Source organism: Bidens hawaiensis, unplaced genomic scaffold (genome assembly GCF_021521415.1).
Source record: "Bidens hawaiensis isolate Kalapana, Puna unplaced genomic scaffold, B.hawaiensis_p1.1 tig00004003_1, whole genome shotgun sequence".
In the NCBI taxonomy this organism is placed as follows: Eukaryota; Viridiplantae; Streptophyta; class Magnoliopsida; order Asterales; family Asteraceae; genus Bidens; species Bidens hawaiensis.
Window position 1 is genome coordinate 861,316 of NW_027491234.1, and position 14,980 is coordinate 876,295.

The following is a 14,980-nucleotide window of genomic DNA, read 5'->3' on the forward strand; positions in this document are numbered from 1 at the left end:
ACTTGTTGAGAAGGTTGAGGGCAATGCTGAAATAAGGGAAAATAAGAAAGCCTTGCTAAAAGAAGAATTCAATATGTTCAACCACCGTCAAGGTGAAGGTGTGTTGAACTTGGTTAAGAGGTTTGAAAAGTTGATGGTTAGAATCAGTGCTGCTAGTGTTAACATTCCAAACTCTGAGATCAACCACAAGTTAATGAATTCATTGCCGCACAGCTGGAGTACCAATACAGTCACAATCAAGAGAACCACAAATTTGAATGGCATGACAAACACTGATTTGATTTCCACTGTCAAGTCATTTGAAATGGACGTACATATGAGAATGAACAATCACCGGAGTTCTCTTAATCAAGCTGGGATGAGTACTGCATCAACAATTCCAACTGCTTTTATAAGCAAAACCCAGCAGAATGTGTACCATGTGAACACTCCGAAGTACTCCTCAAGTGTTCCTCCTCAAACTACTGTCTTTATCTCAACGGGAAGTCAATCTGGATCATCTGAGTCTAGCTCATCTCAAAAGGCATGCAGTTGAGCAAGCATTGAAGGCCCATGGAATTTTATCGTCATCAAAGAATCAGCCAAGCAAAAACTCTAGTTACTGTGAAGCAATACCCTTGTTGAATGACTCAAACATCTCAATAGTTCATGCTTTTCTGTCAAGCCATGAAGAGCTGACGCAAGGAAAACTATTGCCACCACAATTTGAGATTGGGGATATGAGAGGCATCAATCAAAAGGATCTCGAAAATATGGACATCAAGTACCAAATGGCAATGGCCGTGCATAGAGCCACAAACTTCATGAAGATGTATGGGAAAGACAACTTCAAGGATTTTGACAGGAAGAGGATCGGGTTTGACCAGTCGAAGCTACGATGTTACAACTGTGGTGAGATGGGGCACCTTTCGCGAGAATGCATGAATCCGTCAAAGCCAGCAAATGATATTCGTGTGACTAAGGTGACTGAGGAAGAGAACAGCAAAGCTGCTGGAAAGAAGCATGAGGTGCACAAGCCAAGCAGCTCAGCTCCAAGAATTGGTAATCATCCACACAAGGGCAATTCAAGCTCAAACACAAGGGCCCTTGTCTCCCAGACGGAGGTCCAAACTGGTATGGATTGGGATGATCAATTCCAAGAGCTGCAGAATCCTCTCAACATGGCAGGCATGGCTTTCACAACAAACAATGAAGCATCCACATCCACAGCTGAAAGTTCTGATGCGTCACCCATCGATGAGGTAAATCACAATCTTTGCACTCAAGCTTGCATAAATAAGGTGACATATTATAGATATCTTCAGGACAAAGTTTTGAAAGAAAATGCAAAACTTCGTCAATTAAATGCTGAATATGTTAAAGCTGACAAGATTTATGTTGAAAAGATTAAAACTCACCATGATGATGTGGCAAATCTTAAACTCAAAAATTTGTAAAGGAGCAAGATGTCATCTATTATAAAAATATAATTAATGAGTTAAAAGATGAAATTGAGAAATTAAAACTTCATGCTTCTGATAAAAGAGAAAAGGAAAAACAAGTTGAGAGATTTGAAGCATCATCAGAACAATTGGATGATATTATCGGAGCACAAAGAAGTACTAAAGTTAAAGCGGGGCTAAGATATGATTATTCAGCGGTGCCTCCACCAATGAATGATAATTATACTAGTTTGCCCCACTTTAGCTATAATACTTCTCCTGATGAAGAAATGGCATATGGAATTGGTAAAGTACCAAAACCAGTTAAATTTGTTCATGCAGCATCAATAACTACTACTCCAATTCAATCATTTGATAAGTCTAACGTCAACGTGTCTTGTGGAGAAGGTGATATAATCAATGGTGACTGTGGGAAGGTTAACCAGGGTTGTAAGCCAAAAGGAGAGTTAGAACCACGTTTTGAGTCTTGTGTGGGTCTAACAAAATCAATTAACAATCCTGTTTGTAATAAAGTGTGTGAGTCAATGTTAGGAAGTTTGATGTCATAATCAAAAGCTGTATTTTGTGAAACTTCTAGTGATGAAAGTTGTACAAATGTTTGTAATGAAAGTGAATGCTCTTCTTCTGATTCAGAATGTGAAACTGTTTTTGACGAAACCATTGAAGTCAAGGTTGATGAACAGACTAGTCCTAGCTGCTCATCAACTGATCATCATTTTGAGAACTTGACTAAAGAGAAATCTAGTTTTGAAAATGAAAAACCAAGCACTTCCTGTAAATATGTGCCACCTAAGAAAACCTCATTTTCTCAAAATACAAATTACAACAACAGTTCTCAATATTATGATCAGTTTAATAATGCCTATTACTATTCTCAACAGAAACCTAGGTATTCAAATTATTTTGCTTCAAAATTCTCAAATGTTCATCATTATCAGACAGATACAAGTTACAGACATGTTAACCCGATTACATCACCTTATCCCACATATCTCGGTGATCAAGATATCTATAACTGCAACCAAATAAAATGTTGCTTTGTTTGTGGAAATCCATCTCATCTTGCTAGACATTGCAAGAACTGGCATAAGCAACAAAGAGACTTCAACAGTAAGTTTGGTCAGACATTTCCTAAGTTTCCTGCTCAAACTAAAAAAACGTCTAACCAAACTTATACTTCAGCCAGTGAGACGGATTTCAGACCCAAAAGAACTGAGAAACCCAAGAAACCTTTCTGGCTAACCCAAAGGGAAAGGAAGAGGTTAGCGAAGGGATCTGAAGCTGAAAAGCCCAAGAACCCTTCAAAGGTTTTCATTAAGGCTAGTCAAGAAGATTTTGTAGTTAAGCCTAAACCAAAACGAAGGCAATCCAGAAAACCGTTTCAAAACCGAGGAAATAATAATTCAAGTTCCTCGAGTGATTGCTCTTCAGATTCTGACTCACCAAAAGATTATATTTTCAGAAATCATAAAATTAAACTTGGTGATTTTGTGTTTGATTTTCCCGAGACAAGTGTGTCTCGGGAAACCCTCCACTAACTGGTTGTTCGTGTGTGTAGGGTCAGCCTGGAAGGCCTGTAAACAGTATTTGGTACTTAGACAGTGGCTGCACCCGACACATGACAGGAGACGAGTCACTGTTGTTTGACATAAAACCATTCGACAGCGGGCACGTTTCCTTTGCCGGTGACATTGGAGGAGAGATAACAAAGCAAGGGAAGGTCTCAAATGGAACTTTGACATTTGATGAGGTCAATCTGGTGGAATAGCTCAACCACAACCTGCTCAACGTATCTCAAATTTGTGATAAGAAATTCTCAACCCTGTTTACTGAAAATGAATGTCTTATATTAAAACCAGGTTTTAAAGTCCCTGAAGAGTGGATCATGTTACGTACTCCGAGGCACAATGATGCCTACATTCTAGACATGAGAAGCAATTATTCCATGCGTTCTGCTTCTTGTTTGATGTCCAAGGCCTCGGAGAACGATTCATCCTTATGGCATCGACGTTTGGGTCACGTCAACTTTAAGAACTTGAATAAGTTGGTTAAAGGTGACCACGTGAGGGGTTTACCTGTGAAATCTTTTCATTGTGCTGAAAAATGTTTATCTTGTTCTAAATGAAAACAGCACAAACTCCCTCACAGACCTAAGACTGTCAATTCCATAAACTCCACTCTCCAACTATTGCACATGGAACTCTTTGATCCAATTCAACCATTGGCAATAGGTCGAAAAGCCTATTGTCTGGTTATTACTGACAAATTTTCGCATTTCAGTTGGACATTTCTATTAGGGCACAAGGATGAGACATCACAATTTCTTCTCAGGTTCATCGTGCTGGTTGAAAATCAAACTGACAAAAAGGTGAAGTGTATTAGGAGTGACAATGGTACAGAATTCTGCAACAAAGTGGTGAATGAATTCTGCCATAACAAGGGAATACTTCATCAATTCAGTGCACCCTACACTCCCGAACAAAATGGGGTTGCTGAACGACGAAACTATACTTTGGTTGAAGCCGCTCGAACAATGCTGTCATATTCCAAACTACCATTGATTTTCTGGGGTGAAGCCATCAATGCTGCCTGCTTTACCCAGAATCGTGTGCTTCTGAACAAAACATTAAACAAGACTCCGTATGAAGTGTTCTATGGAACAAAGCCAAGGGTAAATTTCTTCAGAACGTTTGGATGTCCATGTACCATACTCCAAACTAATGCTGGAACAACCTCCAAGTTTGCTGAAAAGGCGGATGAGTGTTATTTTGTTGGTTATTCTGCTGACAAAAGTGCCTATCGGGTGTACAACAAGAAAACTATAGTGATCTTGGAGTCTTTCAATATTGATTGGCAAGAATTGAACCCTACCGATGCACACAATGGTCCTGACTGGATGTTTGATTATGAAAGTTTGTTCAAGCAGTTTCGTGGGATGTATGTGACACCCGTTGTACCAACGGTTTCCGCTGTTGTTTCTACACCCGTTCAACCTGCTTATGATCAATCTATTTTGATGCAAGCTGTACTGAGAGGTCTTGATGATGTAAATATAGCTGCTCCTGCACCCGTACTTAATGTACAACCTGTGGCTAATCAACCAGCCACGGTTAATAATATGCAGCCCTCTGCAGACACCACCGAGATGCCCTTTGTTGAAGACATCACTGATTCAGACACTGATTCATATGTGTCAGCCGAAAATGAAGAAAATGTTCAAGTCGAACAAGCAGAGCCACCTCCTGCAGAACCTAGTGTGGTAAAATCCGTCCCCACACCTCCCTTAGAAGAATATAATCAAGGTCCTGCAATGGAGGTTGATGCATCAAATGTGCAGGTTGATCCAAGTCTGAACGAATCTTCTGATAACACCGACTCAACCTTTGTTCCTCAGTTTGACCATTCAGCTAGAGGCAACACCAGTTGAGCATGTCGAGCAAATTCCACAGTTACCGATCCATCGTCGACATCCGACTGAGAACATAATTGGAGATCCGTCTGCTGGCATTCAAACACGCAACACCTATGGTACTATTAACAGATGTCTTTTTTGCTTGTTTTATTTCACAGTTCGAACCCAAGGACTACAAGGTTGCATGAAAGAGAACTCCTGGGTCGAAGCCATGCAAGAAGAGTTGTTACAGTTCAAGAAGTTAAATGTTTGGAGGCTAGTGAAGAAGCTAGAACATAAGAAGCCGATTGGAACGAAATGAGTGTTCCGAAATAAGAAAGATGACAAGGGGTTGATCATTAGAAATAAAGCCCGGCTTGTTATACAAGGTTTTTGGCAACGTGAAGGTCTTGATTACGATGAAGTCTATGCACCGGAAGCCAGACTAGAAGTAATTCGCATCTTTCTAGCATATGCCTCATACATGAACTTCAAAGTGTATCAAATGGATGTCAAGACTGCTTTCTTGTACGGAAAAGTAAAAGAAGAAATCTACGTCAGTCAACCTCCAGGCTTTGAAGATCTAAATCATCCTGATCACGTTTACCGACTTGACAAAGCACATTATGGTCTTCACCAAGCACCTCGTGCATGGTATGCCACACTGGCCGATCATTTAGTGAAGAATGGATACAAAAGAGGCATTGTGGATCAAACTCTCTTTGTCAAGAAGGTTAAGGGTGATTTAATTCTTGTTCAAGTGTATATTGATGACATTATCTTCGGGTCCACGAATAAGAATCTGTGTAAGGAGTTCTCCGAGATTATGCAGAAGCGATTTGAAATGAGTTCCTTAGGGGAGATGACTTTCTTCATGGGCTTACAAATTAAACAAAAGAATGACGGAACTTTGATTCATCAAGAAAATTACGTTCATGACATTGTTTAAAAATTTGGATTCAAGGACTCAACAACTTTCATGACACCAATCGCTATGCGCCCTGTTCTCGCTCCTGATCCATCAGGAAAACCAGTCGATCAACACCTCTATAGGTCAATGATTGGTTCCCTGATGTATCTCGCTGCAAGTAGACCGAACATCATGTTCCTTGTTTATCAGTGTGCCAGATATCAGTCAGACCCGAGAGAATCCCACATGATGGCTGTCAAGCGTATTTTCATATACTTGATTCCAAAGGAATCTCCCTTGGAACTTCATGCTACTTGGACAGAAAATAAACATCGGGTGGATGTCAATTCCTGGGAGATCGGTAGATCTCTTTGCAGTGCAAGAAACAAGTCACCGTGTCCATCTCCATAGCAGAAGCCGAGTACATTGCCGCATCCAGCTGCTGCTCTCAAGTGATATGGATCCAGCATCAGCTGCTGGATTCCGGTTTGAATTTCTATGGAACCACGATCAAATGTGATAATGAGGCGGCTGTTGCAATTGTTAAAAACCCGGTCCAGCACTCAAAGACTAAGCACTTCGACATCCGAATACACTTTATTCGTGATTGTTTTGATCGTAAGCTTGTCGATATAAAAAGGGTCCATTCTGACTATAACTTTGCAGATCTCTTTACCAAATCTTTTAGTCGTGCCCGATTTTTGTTTCTCGTTGAGTCATTGGGCATGATTTCTTTTGAGTAAATTTTATCTTTGTTTTAAAATTATAAATATTTTTCAAATATGTCATAATTTTAGAGGGAGAAAATGAGTTAACTTTAACTCACCAAAAAGATTTCAAATTTACTTTTAGTAAAACAAAAATCAAGTCACTTGACTTAACAAAAAGATTTTCATTTTTATATATAATATTAATTTCATCTTTACTCCTATTTAAGAAAAACTTAAGAAAATTCAAAAAGCTCTATCCCGTTTAGAGGGAGCTCCTTCGTAGAGGGAGTCGGTTATTAAAAAAACTTTCAATTAAGAATTTGATCTGACCCTGTGGAAAGTGATAGCACATTGGTATGTAATGATCCTAGCGCATGAAAAGAGTAGATCAAAAGGCTAAAAGGTCATTCATCAATCTGTAGATAGGCTTGACAAACAAGTAAGTATTGGGTGATATAAACTTAAACTCTTGCCGTTGCTAGTGGCTATACGTTTAAAAAACGGTTGTCTGATTCCGTTAAAGTCATATCATTGAAGGATTAAATGTAATTACACATGTCATACCCAAGCCTTTCTTTTCCTGATCACAGTTGTCTTATGAAATAAGTGTCAATTTTAATTTTCATTTGAGTTAAGAAAAGCCTCATAGGAAAGCAAGAAAAAGGAAAACAAAAGAGTCAAGAAAAGAAAAAGAAAAACAGAAAAACAAAATGAAAAATCAGAAAAAGAGTCATTTAGGATTTTAACTTCTGCTTTATTTCTTCATTTATTTTGATTCAAGCCTTGGACTTTCTCTGTTTGTAGTCATACAAGATCTGATTGTTAAGGCCCTAAATCTTCTGCTTTATTTTAACTTTTCTAGATCGAGTCAAGTGTGCAAAGCACAAAATGTCAAGTGTACAAAGTACAAAGTGTCAAGTATGTTAATAAGAGTACTGTGATCAACTAAGAAAGTTTTAAGTCAAGTTGAGGTGATATGTCAACACAAAGTAAGCCCAAGATATGATGAATCGGTAACATGTCTGATTAAGTGGGGACCACATAAACATCGTGCCTAATTGAACCTCAAATGTATCACGTTAACTCCAAACAATTGTCAAGTTAAACATATGAACAATATTTGCAGTTGATGATGAGTTTGTGTCATAATAATTTCAAAATGGAAGCGCGATCTAGGGCTTTGCAAACCAATATGATCCCATGTCGCGATCGTTCTTTGAAAATTAATCAACGAAAAGTGCTATGTAAATTAATTCAATATTATTTTTAACTTCAAAATGTTTTAAATTTTCTTTTATTTTGGTTTATTTTGTTTTTGTTTTCTAAAATATTAAGTACCTGTATAGTTCAATATTTTAAGTTTTATTTTTAATTTTTATTTGTATTTATTTTATTTTTATCTTTATTTTTATTTTTTTATTGTTTTTGTTTATTTTATTTTATGTTTTTGTTTTGTCAAGGAGATCGTCAGTGCAATAGTTAACAGTAACGGACCGAAAAAAGAAAATTAAGAAAAATAAACAAGTGCTTGGATTCGGTGGGTAAATGTTTTTCGGGTTTGAAAATGCAAATTCTTTTAAAGACCGAGGACTGAGAGTGTATTTTCGGTGAATACTCGTGATTTTTTGACCTTATCGCGAGATAGGCTGACCCTATATATATGGGTCACCAAAATTACTTTCACTATTCACCAACACTTTTCACACTTCACTCTCTCTTATTTCTCCTCTCTATCATTCAAACCCTAAGTGTTTACTAAGAATCTTTACCGCTCGGCCCTCAATGTCATCTTTGATGATGAATCCAGATCCCACCCCCATGGTATAACTTCATAAACAACATCAATCATCTTTTAATCTTGCTTCTGGGTTCTCATGGATCAAAGCGACGGTTCATATGAACCATCGGCCTAGATCTGGGCTTAATAGTTCAAATATATTCTTGTCATATAGATTACGATTTGTTATTGGGTTATTAGACCATGAAATCATCTTTGTTTATTAGCTTTTAGATTTATTTGTATACAGTTTGTAGATCTAGTGTTGATCATAGGTTCTGGAGTTCAATTAAGTATGTAAACCAAAGGGGTTACAAATCAAACTTTCCAGAAACCTAATTCGTGGTTAGGCGACACCTAAGGAAGAAAAAAGGAACAAAAATTGGCTTTGTATAATTTTTTCGCATAAGGTTGTTTTTCGCTTCGCATACCCATGAGAAGCGAAATGATTTTCTATTTCACTTCGCACGCCCATGCGAAGCAAAATGATTTTCTGTTTCGCTTCGCATGCCCATGCGAAGCGAAATGATTCTCTGTTTTGCTTAGCATGACCATGCGAAACGAAATGATTTTCTGTTTCGCTTCGCATGCCCATGCGAAGCGAAATGATTCTCTGTTTCGCTTAGCATGCCCATGCGAAGCGAATTGATTTTCTGTTTCGCTTCACATGCCCATGCGAAGCGAAATGATTCTCTGTTTCGCTTCTCATACCCATACGAAGCGAAACTGACCCTCATGCGAAATTCTCATACTTAGGAAATTTTTCAGAAGGATCAGACTGAAGCTACTGGACTATTTGGACAAGTTGAACTGTTTTGGACTATGAACTATTTTGGACATATAAAACCTATATATTCTGGACCTATTGGACTTGTTGACTTATTAATAGACTAAAATTAACCCTTTTAACTTATTTAAACGAAAATGGACATAATTATTCAAATACAAGTTATTAATTAAATTATGTAATATGTAAATACTTAAGGCATGTGTATATAACTTATTTGTTTTGCTTTTACATTAAATGATGATTCTCATGATCTGATTGTCTAATTTCAGGGTCATAATCAATTCTGTACTCTTGAGCACCCCAAAGCCAAAGCAGACAAAGTTTTCACCTCTATGGTGAAGGGCTTAAGGCAGTCACCTGTTGCATATGCTATCTCTGCCGACCCAGCTGTTTATTACAAATGGGTATTGGATTTATGGGCGTTTGCTAAGCCTGCTGATGATGCTCTATCGTTCAAAACCAAGGTTTCCGGAAGAGAACTCACCATTACTGAAGGGGATATTCGAAGGGTATTAAAAATCAAAGACGAACCGAACTATTTTTATGAGAAGGGTGCAGGGCTAAATTAGAAGACTTTGTTGCTCAGATGGCTTATGACACTGAGTGGAAGAGCTTAGAGAAGAAACACCTCCCACCATATTGGAGGTTTCTTTTTCATATATTCACCCATTGCTTTGCCGACATTCGTGGAGGATATGATAGCATGAGAGTAGACTGGGTGAGGATCATGTACGCCTTGACGACATGGGAGAAGTTTAACTACTCCAGAAGGATATTCCTATGCATGTTTGCTAATGCAAAGAACGACTCAAGGTGGCTCATGTATCCAAGGTTCGTGCAGATGCTGATTGATGACTTGATGCCTGACACACCCAGACCTCCCCACAAGGAAGCAAAAGACAAGAAATCCCTTCCAGAGCCCTATCACGTTAATGAGATCAAGATATCAATTTTTGGTGTGTTGTTAAGCACCAAGGGCAAGGGATACCACTAAGAGGGTCCAAGACCGGGTCCTAAATTCGGTTTGTTTGAGGACACCGAGACTGCGGGTGACCAGGATGTTGAAAGTGGAGAGATTGGGGAATCTGATGCTGAGGATGAGGCTGATTCATCTGATGAAGCACCAGAAGATCGTAAGAAGGTGAGGCATGACTTGAAAAGGAAGGCTACTGACAAGCCTTCTGTTGGTGGCGCTTCTGGTAAGGACAAGGCAGTGGAGGAAGAGGAGCAACAGCCATTAAAGCGTCTGAGGATGCTTGGAGACTCCAAGAAGGCTCCCAAGCTTGTTGTTAAGCTTCCCTCTCAAGGTAAACCCTCTAACCCCCCTGTAGTTACCAAAGAGATCTTAGCCCAAGTACTCAAAGACCTAGACGTAGCCAAAATCCAAATCCCAACCTATAGGAAACCCAAATCGAGAAAGAAAGCCAAAGTCAAAAAAACCAAAACCATGCTCCATGACTCACCCGATTCTTCTCCCGAACCCTTACCATTAGACCAACCTATCTCAAACTTCCTACCACCAATGCTGACTTCACCACCACAAACACAGCCTTCCCAACCCACAACTCCAGCCAAACAACCAACCCAAACCGAACCCGAGCCTTCTCTAACCACACCACCCGCACAACCAACTATTAAACCTACAACCTCCTCAATATTCACATCATCTATATTCAGCTCACCCATACAAACCACCAGCCTTTGGAGCCAAATTGTTATCACCTCTCCACCTACAAAGCCTCCACCAGCATTAAACCTAGAACCCATACCATACACTTCCATATTCTCAAAATCATCCACCATCACAACTCCACCCATACCAACTCAATCACCACCCACTTCAACACCAACCACCTCCTCAACCTCACCGGTACCTACCCAATCCATCACCGTACCTTTCCAAATAACCTCACCACCCACTATGTCCACAACCCCACCAACCACAATCTTCTCACCACAACCAATTACCAGAGGGAGTCTTTGACACCTCCCGTATACACCGACCCTATCCTCGATAGGATCGTCGCACTGGAGGAATCAAATGCAAAAAGGGCTGAACGAGAGATTGTGCTTCTTCGGTTTATAAAGGATATGAAAAGAAAGGAGGTTGAGGTTGAGAAGGAGAAGGCAGAGTTGAAGGAGAGGGTATAGGTGTTGGAAGAGCAGAAGCAGCTGAACGATACGCTAACTAAAAATCAAAGACTGCTGATCAACACACTGCATACCAGAATTCAGAATCATCAGTTGCTGATGAACCACGAAGCCTCTCAGAATGCAAACTTGAGGGTAGACCACTCGAGACTTGGCGATAGAGTGGCCACACTTGAAAGAAACCTGCCCTCTGCCACTGTGCTTGAAGAAAATCTCTTCAAGAAGATTGATGACACGGTAACAAAGTGGGATGTAGAAAGGGAGGCCACCCACTCCAGGATTTCAGCTCTTGAAAATCAACCAAGCTCATCTGGTGAACTACTCGCAGAGAACTCAAGGCTGGGAACACAAATTGAAGCTCTTCAAGCTAGACTGGCCGTGCAAGAAAGTTCAAATGAACGCCAGGCAAAACTCAATGAGGAGTTCATAAACAAGCATCAAGCCACCTCAAATGCATTTCTTGGGTTGGAAGACCGGCTTGATGCTGTGTTCAGGTGCTAGAGAAGGTCAAGAGAGACTTCTCAGATCAGTGGTGAGCAACCTACCGCGGGACCAAGTATGTCCTTACGAGGAGTACAGGTTGTTAGATCTGAGGATGAGGCGACTGTTGGTCAATTGGTACAACAGGGCGGCCGGGGCAGCAGGAGGTGGAGGTGGAGTTAACACTCAATCACCTCCACACACTCAACAAGATGTTCAAGACCCTGCTGCTCACGACTCGGCTAGCAAAGTCAGGCAGCACGACTCGGAGATTGACAATATGTATAAAGATTTGCTTCCTAATGATTTTGCAGGTATTATGGATGACTTTATTGAAGCAGGAAAGAATTTGGAGCAACTCATTGAACAGAATACGGAAGAGACAGTAGAAGAAGACTGCCTCAACTACTCGCCAAATCCAGATACACCTCCAGCTCAACTTCAAGCTTCAGAAACTCCTGCAACAGAGCTAGTTTCCAATCCAGCCGCTGCCTGGTAACAAGCAACACAAAACGCAGAAGAGAAAGACACATATCGTGATAACTAGCGTCAGCATCCGTTCCCTCAACTATCCCTATCATGATGACTCTTTGATTGTTTATGCAAAATACAATAAAGGGAATAGTTGTTGGGCCATTCGAAGATACAACGGCGATCTTGTTTATCTCAACCACCACGAGCTGAAGTCGTTGCCAGAGCTAGACCTCCATTATCTATCAAAAGCTCTAGGACGTGGTGAGTATGACGATACACTCGAAGGATGGGTCACAACTCACCTGTATCGTCAATTGAAGCTGGATTACAAAGACTTCGAGTTCAATAAGGGTCGAAAGTACAAGAACCCAAAAGAAATCAACCCAGCCACCGGAGAGCCACGAACATTGTGGAGATACAGGGCACCAAAGGATTTTCATATCATCTACCATGGTGAACCCTATGTTCCTAACATCCTCCGAGACTTCATTGGCTGGGAGTTTGATAACACGACAGGGGAAGCCGTCATTCGCTGCAAAGACCTGCCAGAGATTCGTATATTTGACGAACATGAGCTAATGGGGCTGCATATAGAAGATGTCAAGAAGCTCTACCACTCACCCCTGGGAACCGTCGAGGACATCGGTCGTCAGAACACTGACCAAATAGTTGAAGCATTCAACAAGTTCGTTAAAAGAGTTGTTGAACTTCCACCACCCGAGGATGGCTAGCTGGAATACGATACCGACGGATTTCAATACTAAAGACTAGAGGGAGATTGTTAGGCCCCATTTTGTATATGTTAGTCTTTTGTATTGAATGTATGTTTTTGTATGTTTGAAGCCCAAGGGAAATAGCCCAAGGGAAAACTATGTAAACAAGCCCATTGGGCATTGATGATAATGACATGCTTCTCATGCATGCTCCTCTATAAATAGGAGCATGCTATGAGAAGAAAAGAACTTTTAGCCAAATTCTCTAACACATACACACTTTCTTTCTCTCACTTTCTTTCGTCTCTCTCTCTAAAACCCGAACATAATACTCAAGATCCGAGATCTCTTAGGTTGCTTAGTGTGATTTCCGCTAGCACTAAGTTTGTTGATCCAAGAACGTTGTTAGATCCACCCGCATCAGGACCTACATCAATGTTGATTTCGAATATATGAATGTCCTAAAGATTCAATACTTTTTTTCGTCTCTTCTATGAAAAAAAAATAAAAAATAAAAATTAGATGAACAAAGTCGAATGGATTTAAAACTTATTTTTGGGTAAATCAGTTACAATTTTTTTTTTCTAGTCCCTAAAATTTGTTTACATTTCCATGCGAAAATGAATCAGTTTATCTTAGTTTGAGTGGTTAAAAGAACCCTTTTATTTTGATGTAATGTTTTTTATGTTTGGTTATCCTTTTAAAACCTGCATCCATTTATAAAAACCTCACACTAAAAGAAGAATATCAAGTCATGAGTTGTTTTTAATACAATAGCAACTAATTTCCTAGCGCGCGTTGTGCGGCGAATGTAAGAAACCGTTCATTAAAATAAACTAAAAGGGAAAATTTTATTAAAAATAATCCATATTACAATACAAGTACACAAAAGAAAATTACAATACAGAAACTAGATACCAAAAGATTAGAAAGAAATAGCAAAAGAGCAACAAGGTGACTAAGGCACGTGTAAAACACGTTTCCCTTAAAATAGATTTTCGGGCCACGCAGGTGAACCCGTCTGTTTCCCAGGGTACAACATCCTAAGCAGATTGTACTGTCGGGATTAGCCTAGCACCTGAACTATACCTGAAACAAGAGCACGTAAGATCGAAAAGTTGGGAAATACTTTTGGTTGTGTGTGAGATTGCATGAACAATTTTTCTCTCTACCAAAAATCAAAATGACCTAAGGCCTATGTTAGTATTTATACATAATCCATGTCCCAACCAGAAGCCTTGAGTTAATACACCATTAAATCTAAGAGTTAAATTGAATTTGAAGCAATACTTATGATATTTTAATAATTCAATTAACTCTTGCAACTTATTGATTTCCCATTCATATAATTACATTTAGTAATAATAATTATATAACAATAACTATTATACAATAATTATATTACTAAATTTCCAACAATCCTCCACATGAATGGAGATCGGTCCGTACGCCCAAGCGTCAAATATAGTTACAGCAGTTGAGTGTTGCAGGAGAAGTAGGTGTTCCCTTTGAACCCTCCTTTGTGAAATATACTTTGTCTCCTAGCGGTTAGTAGACGCGATGTCCTTGAACCAACCCCTTTTGACGTAAACGTTATTACATTTCACGCAACACTCTTCCTGGTCTGGCTAACCCCTCATTGTCGTGTCCGCTATGGTCATGGAACACTAGCCTGGTTCTGCAAGAGCTCTAGGATTTGCGCGCCCCACAAATCCATTCGAAGCGACCCCACTTCTCTCTCACATAGGTGATTTTTTTCTTTTCTTTTTTTCTAAATCATTAAAAGCGTTATGCTTAACCTCCTTTGATATCACTATTCATTATCGGAATGGACTAGGAAGTATACAACTCCCTTTTATATGTTGAGGTACTCCCCCACAGTAACCTTAGTTTGTATAGTTAGGTTGTCCTATTGAACCTAGATCATGGGATCTCCAATCTTCTAGGATAGGTTTTCCTTTGTAGAAACTTACTCCATGGGCTTTAGTCCCATTCCTCTCGAAGACTTATATACGACCTCTCTGCTTAAGCCTTTTTTAAGCGGATCTGCGATGTTATCCCTTGACTTCACGTAGTCAATGGTGATAACTCCTATTGAGAGAAGTTGTCGTATAGTGTTATGTCTACGGCGTATGTGTCTAG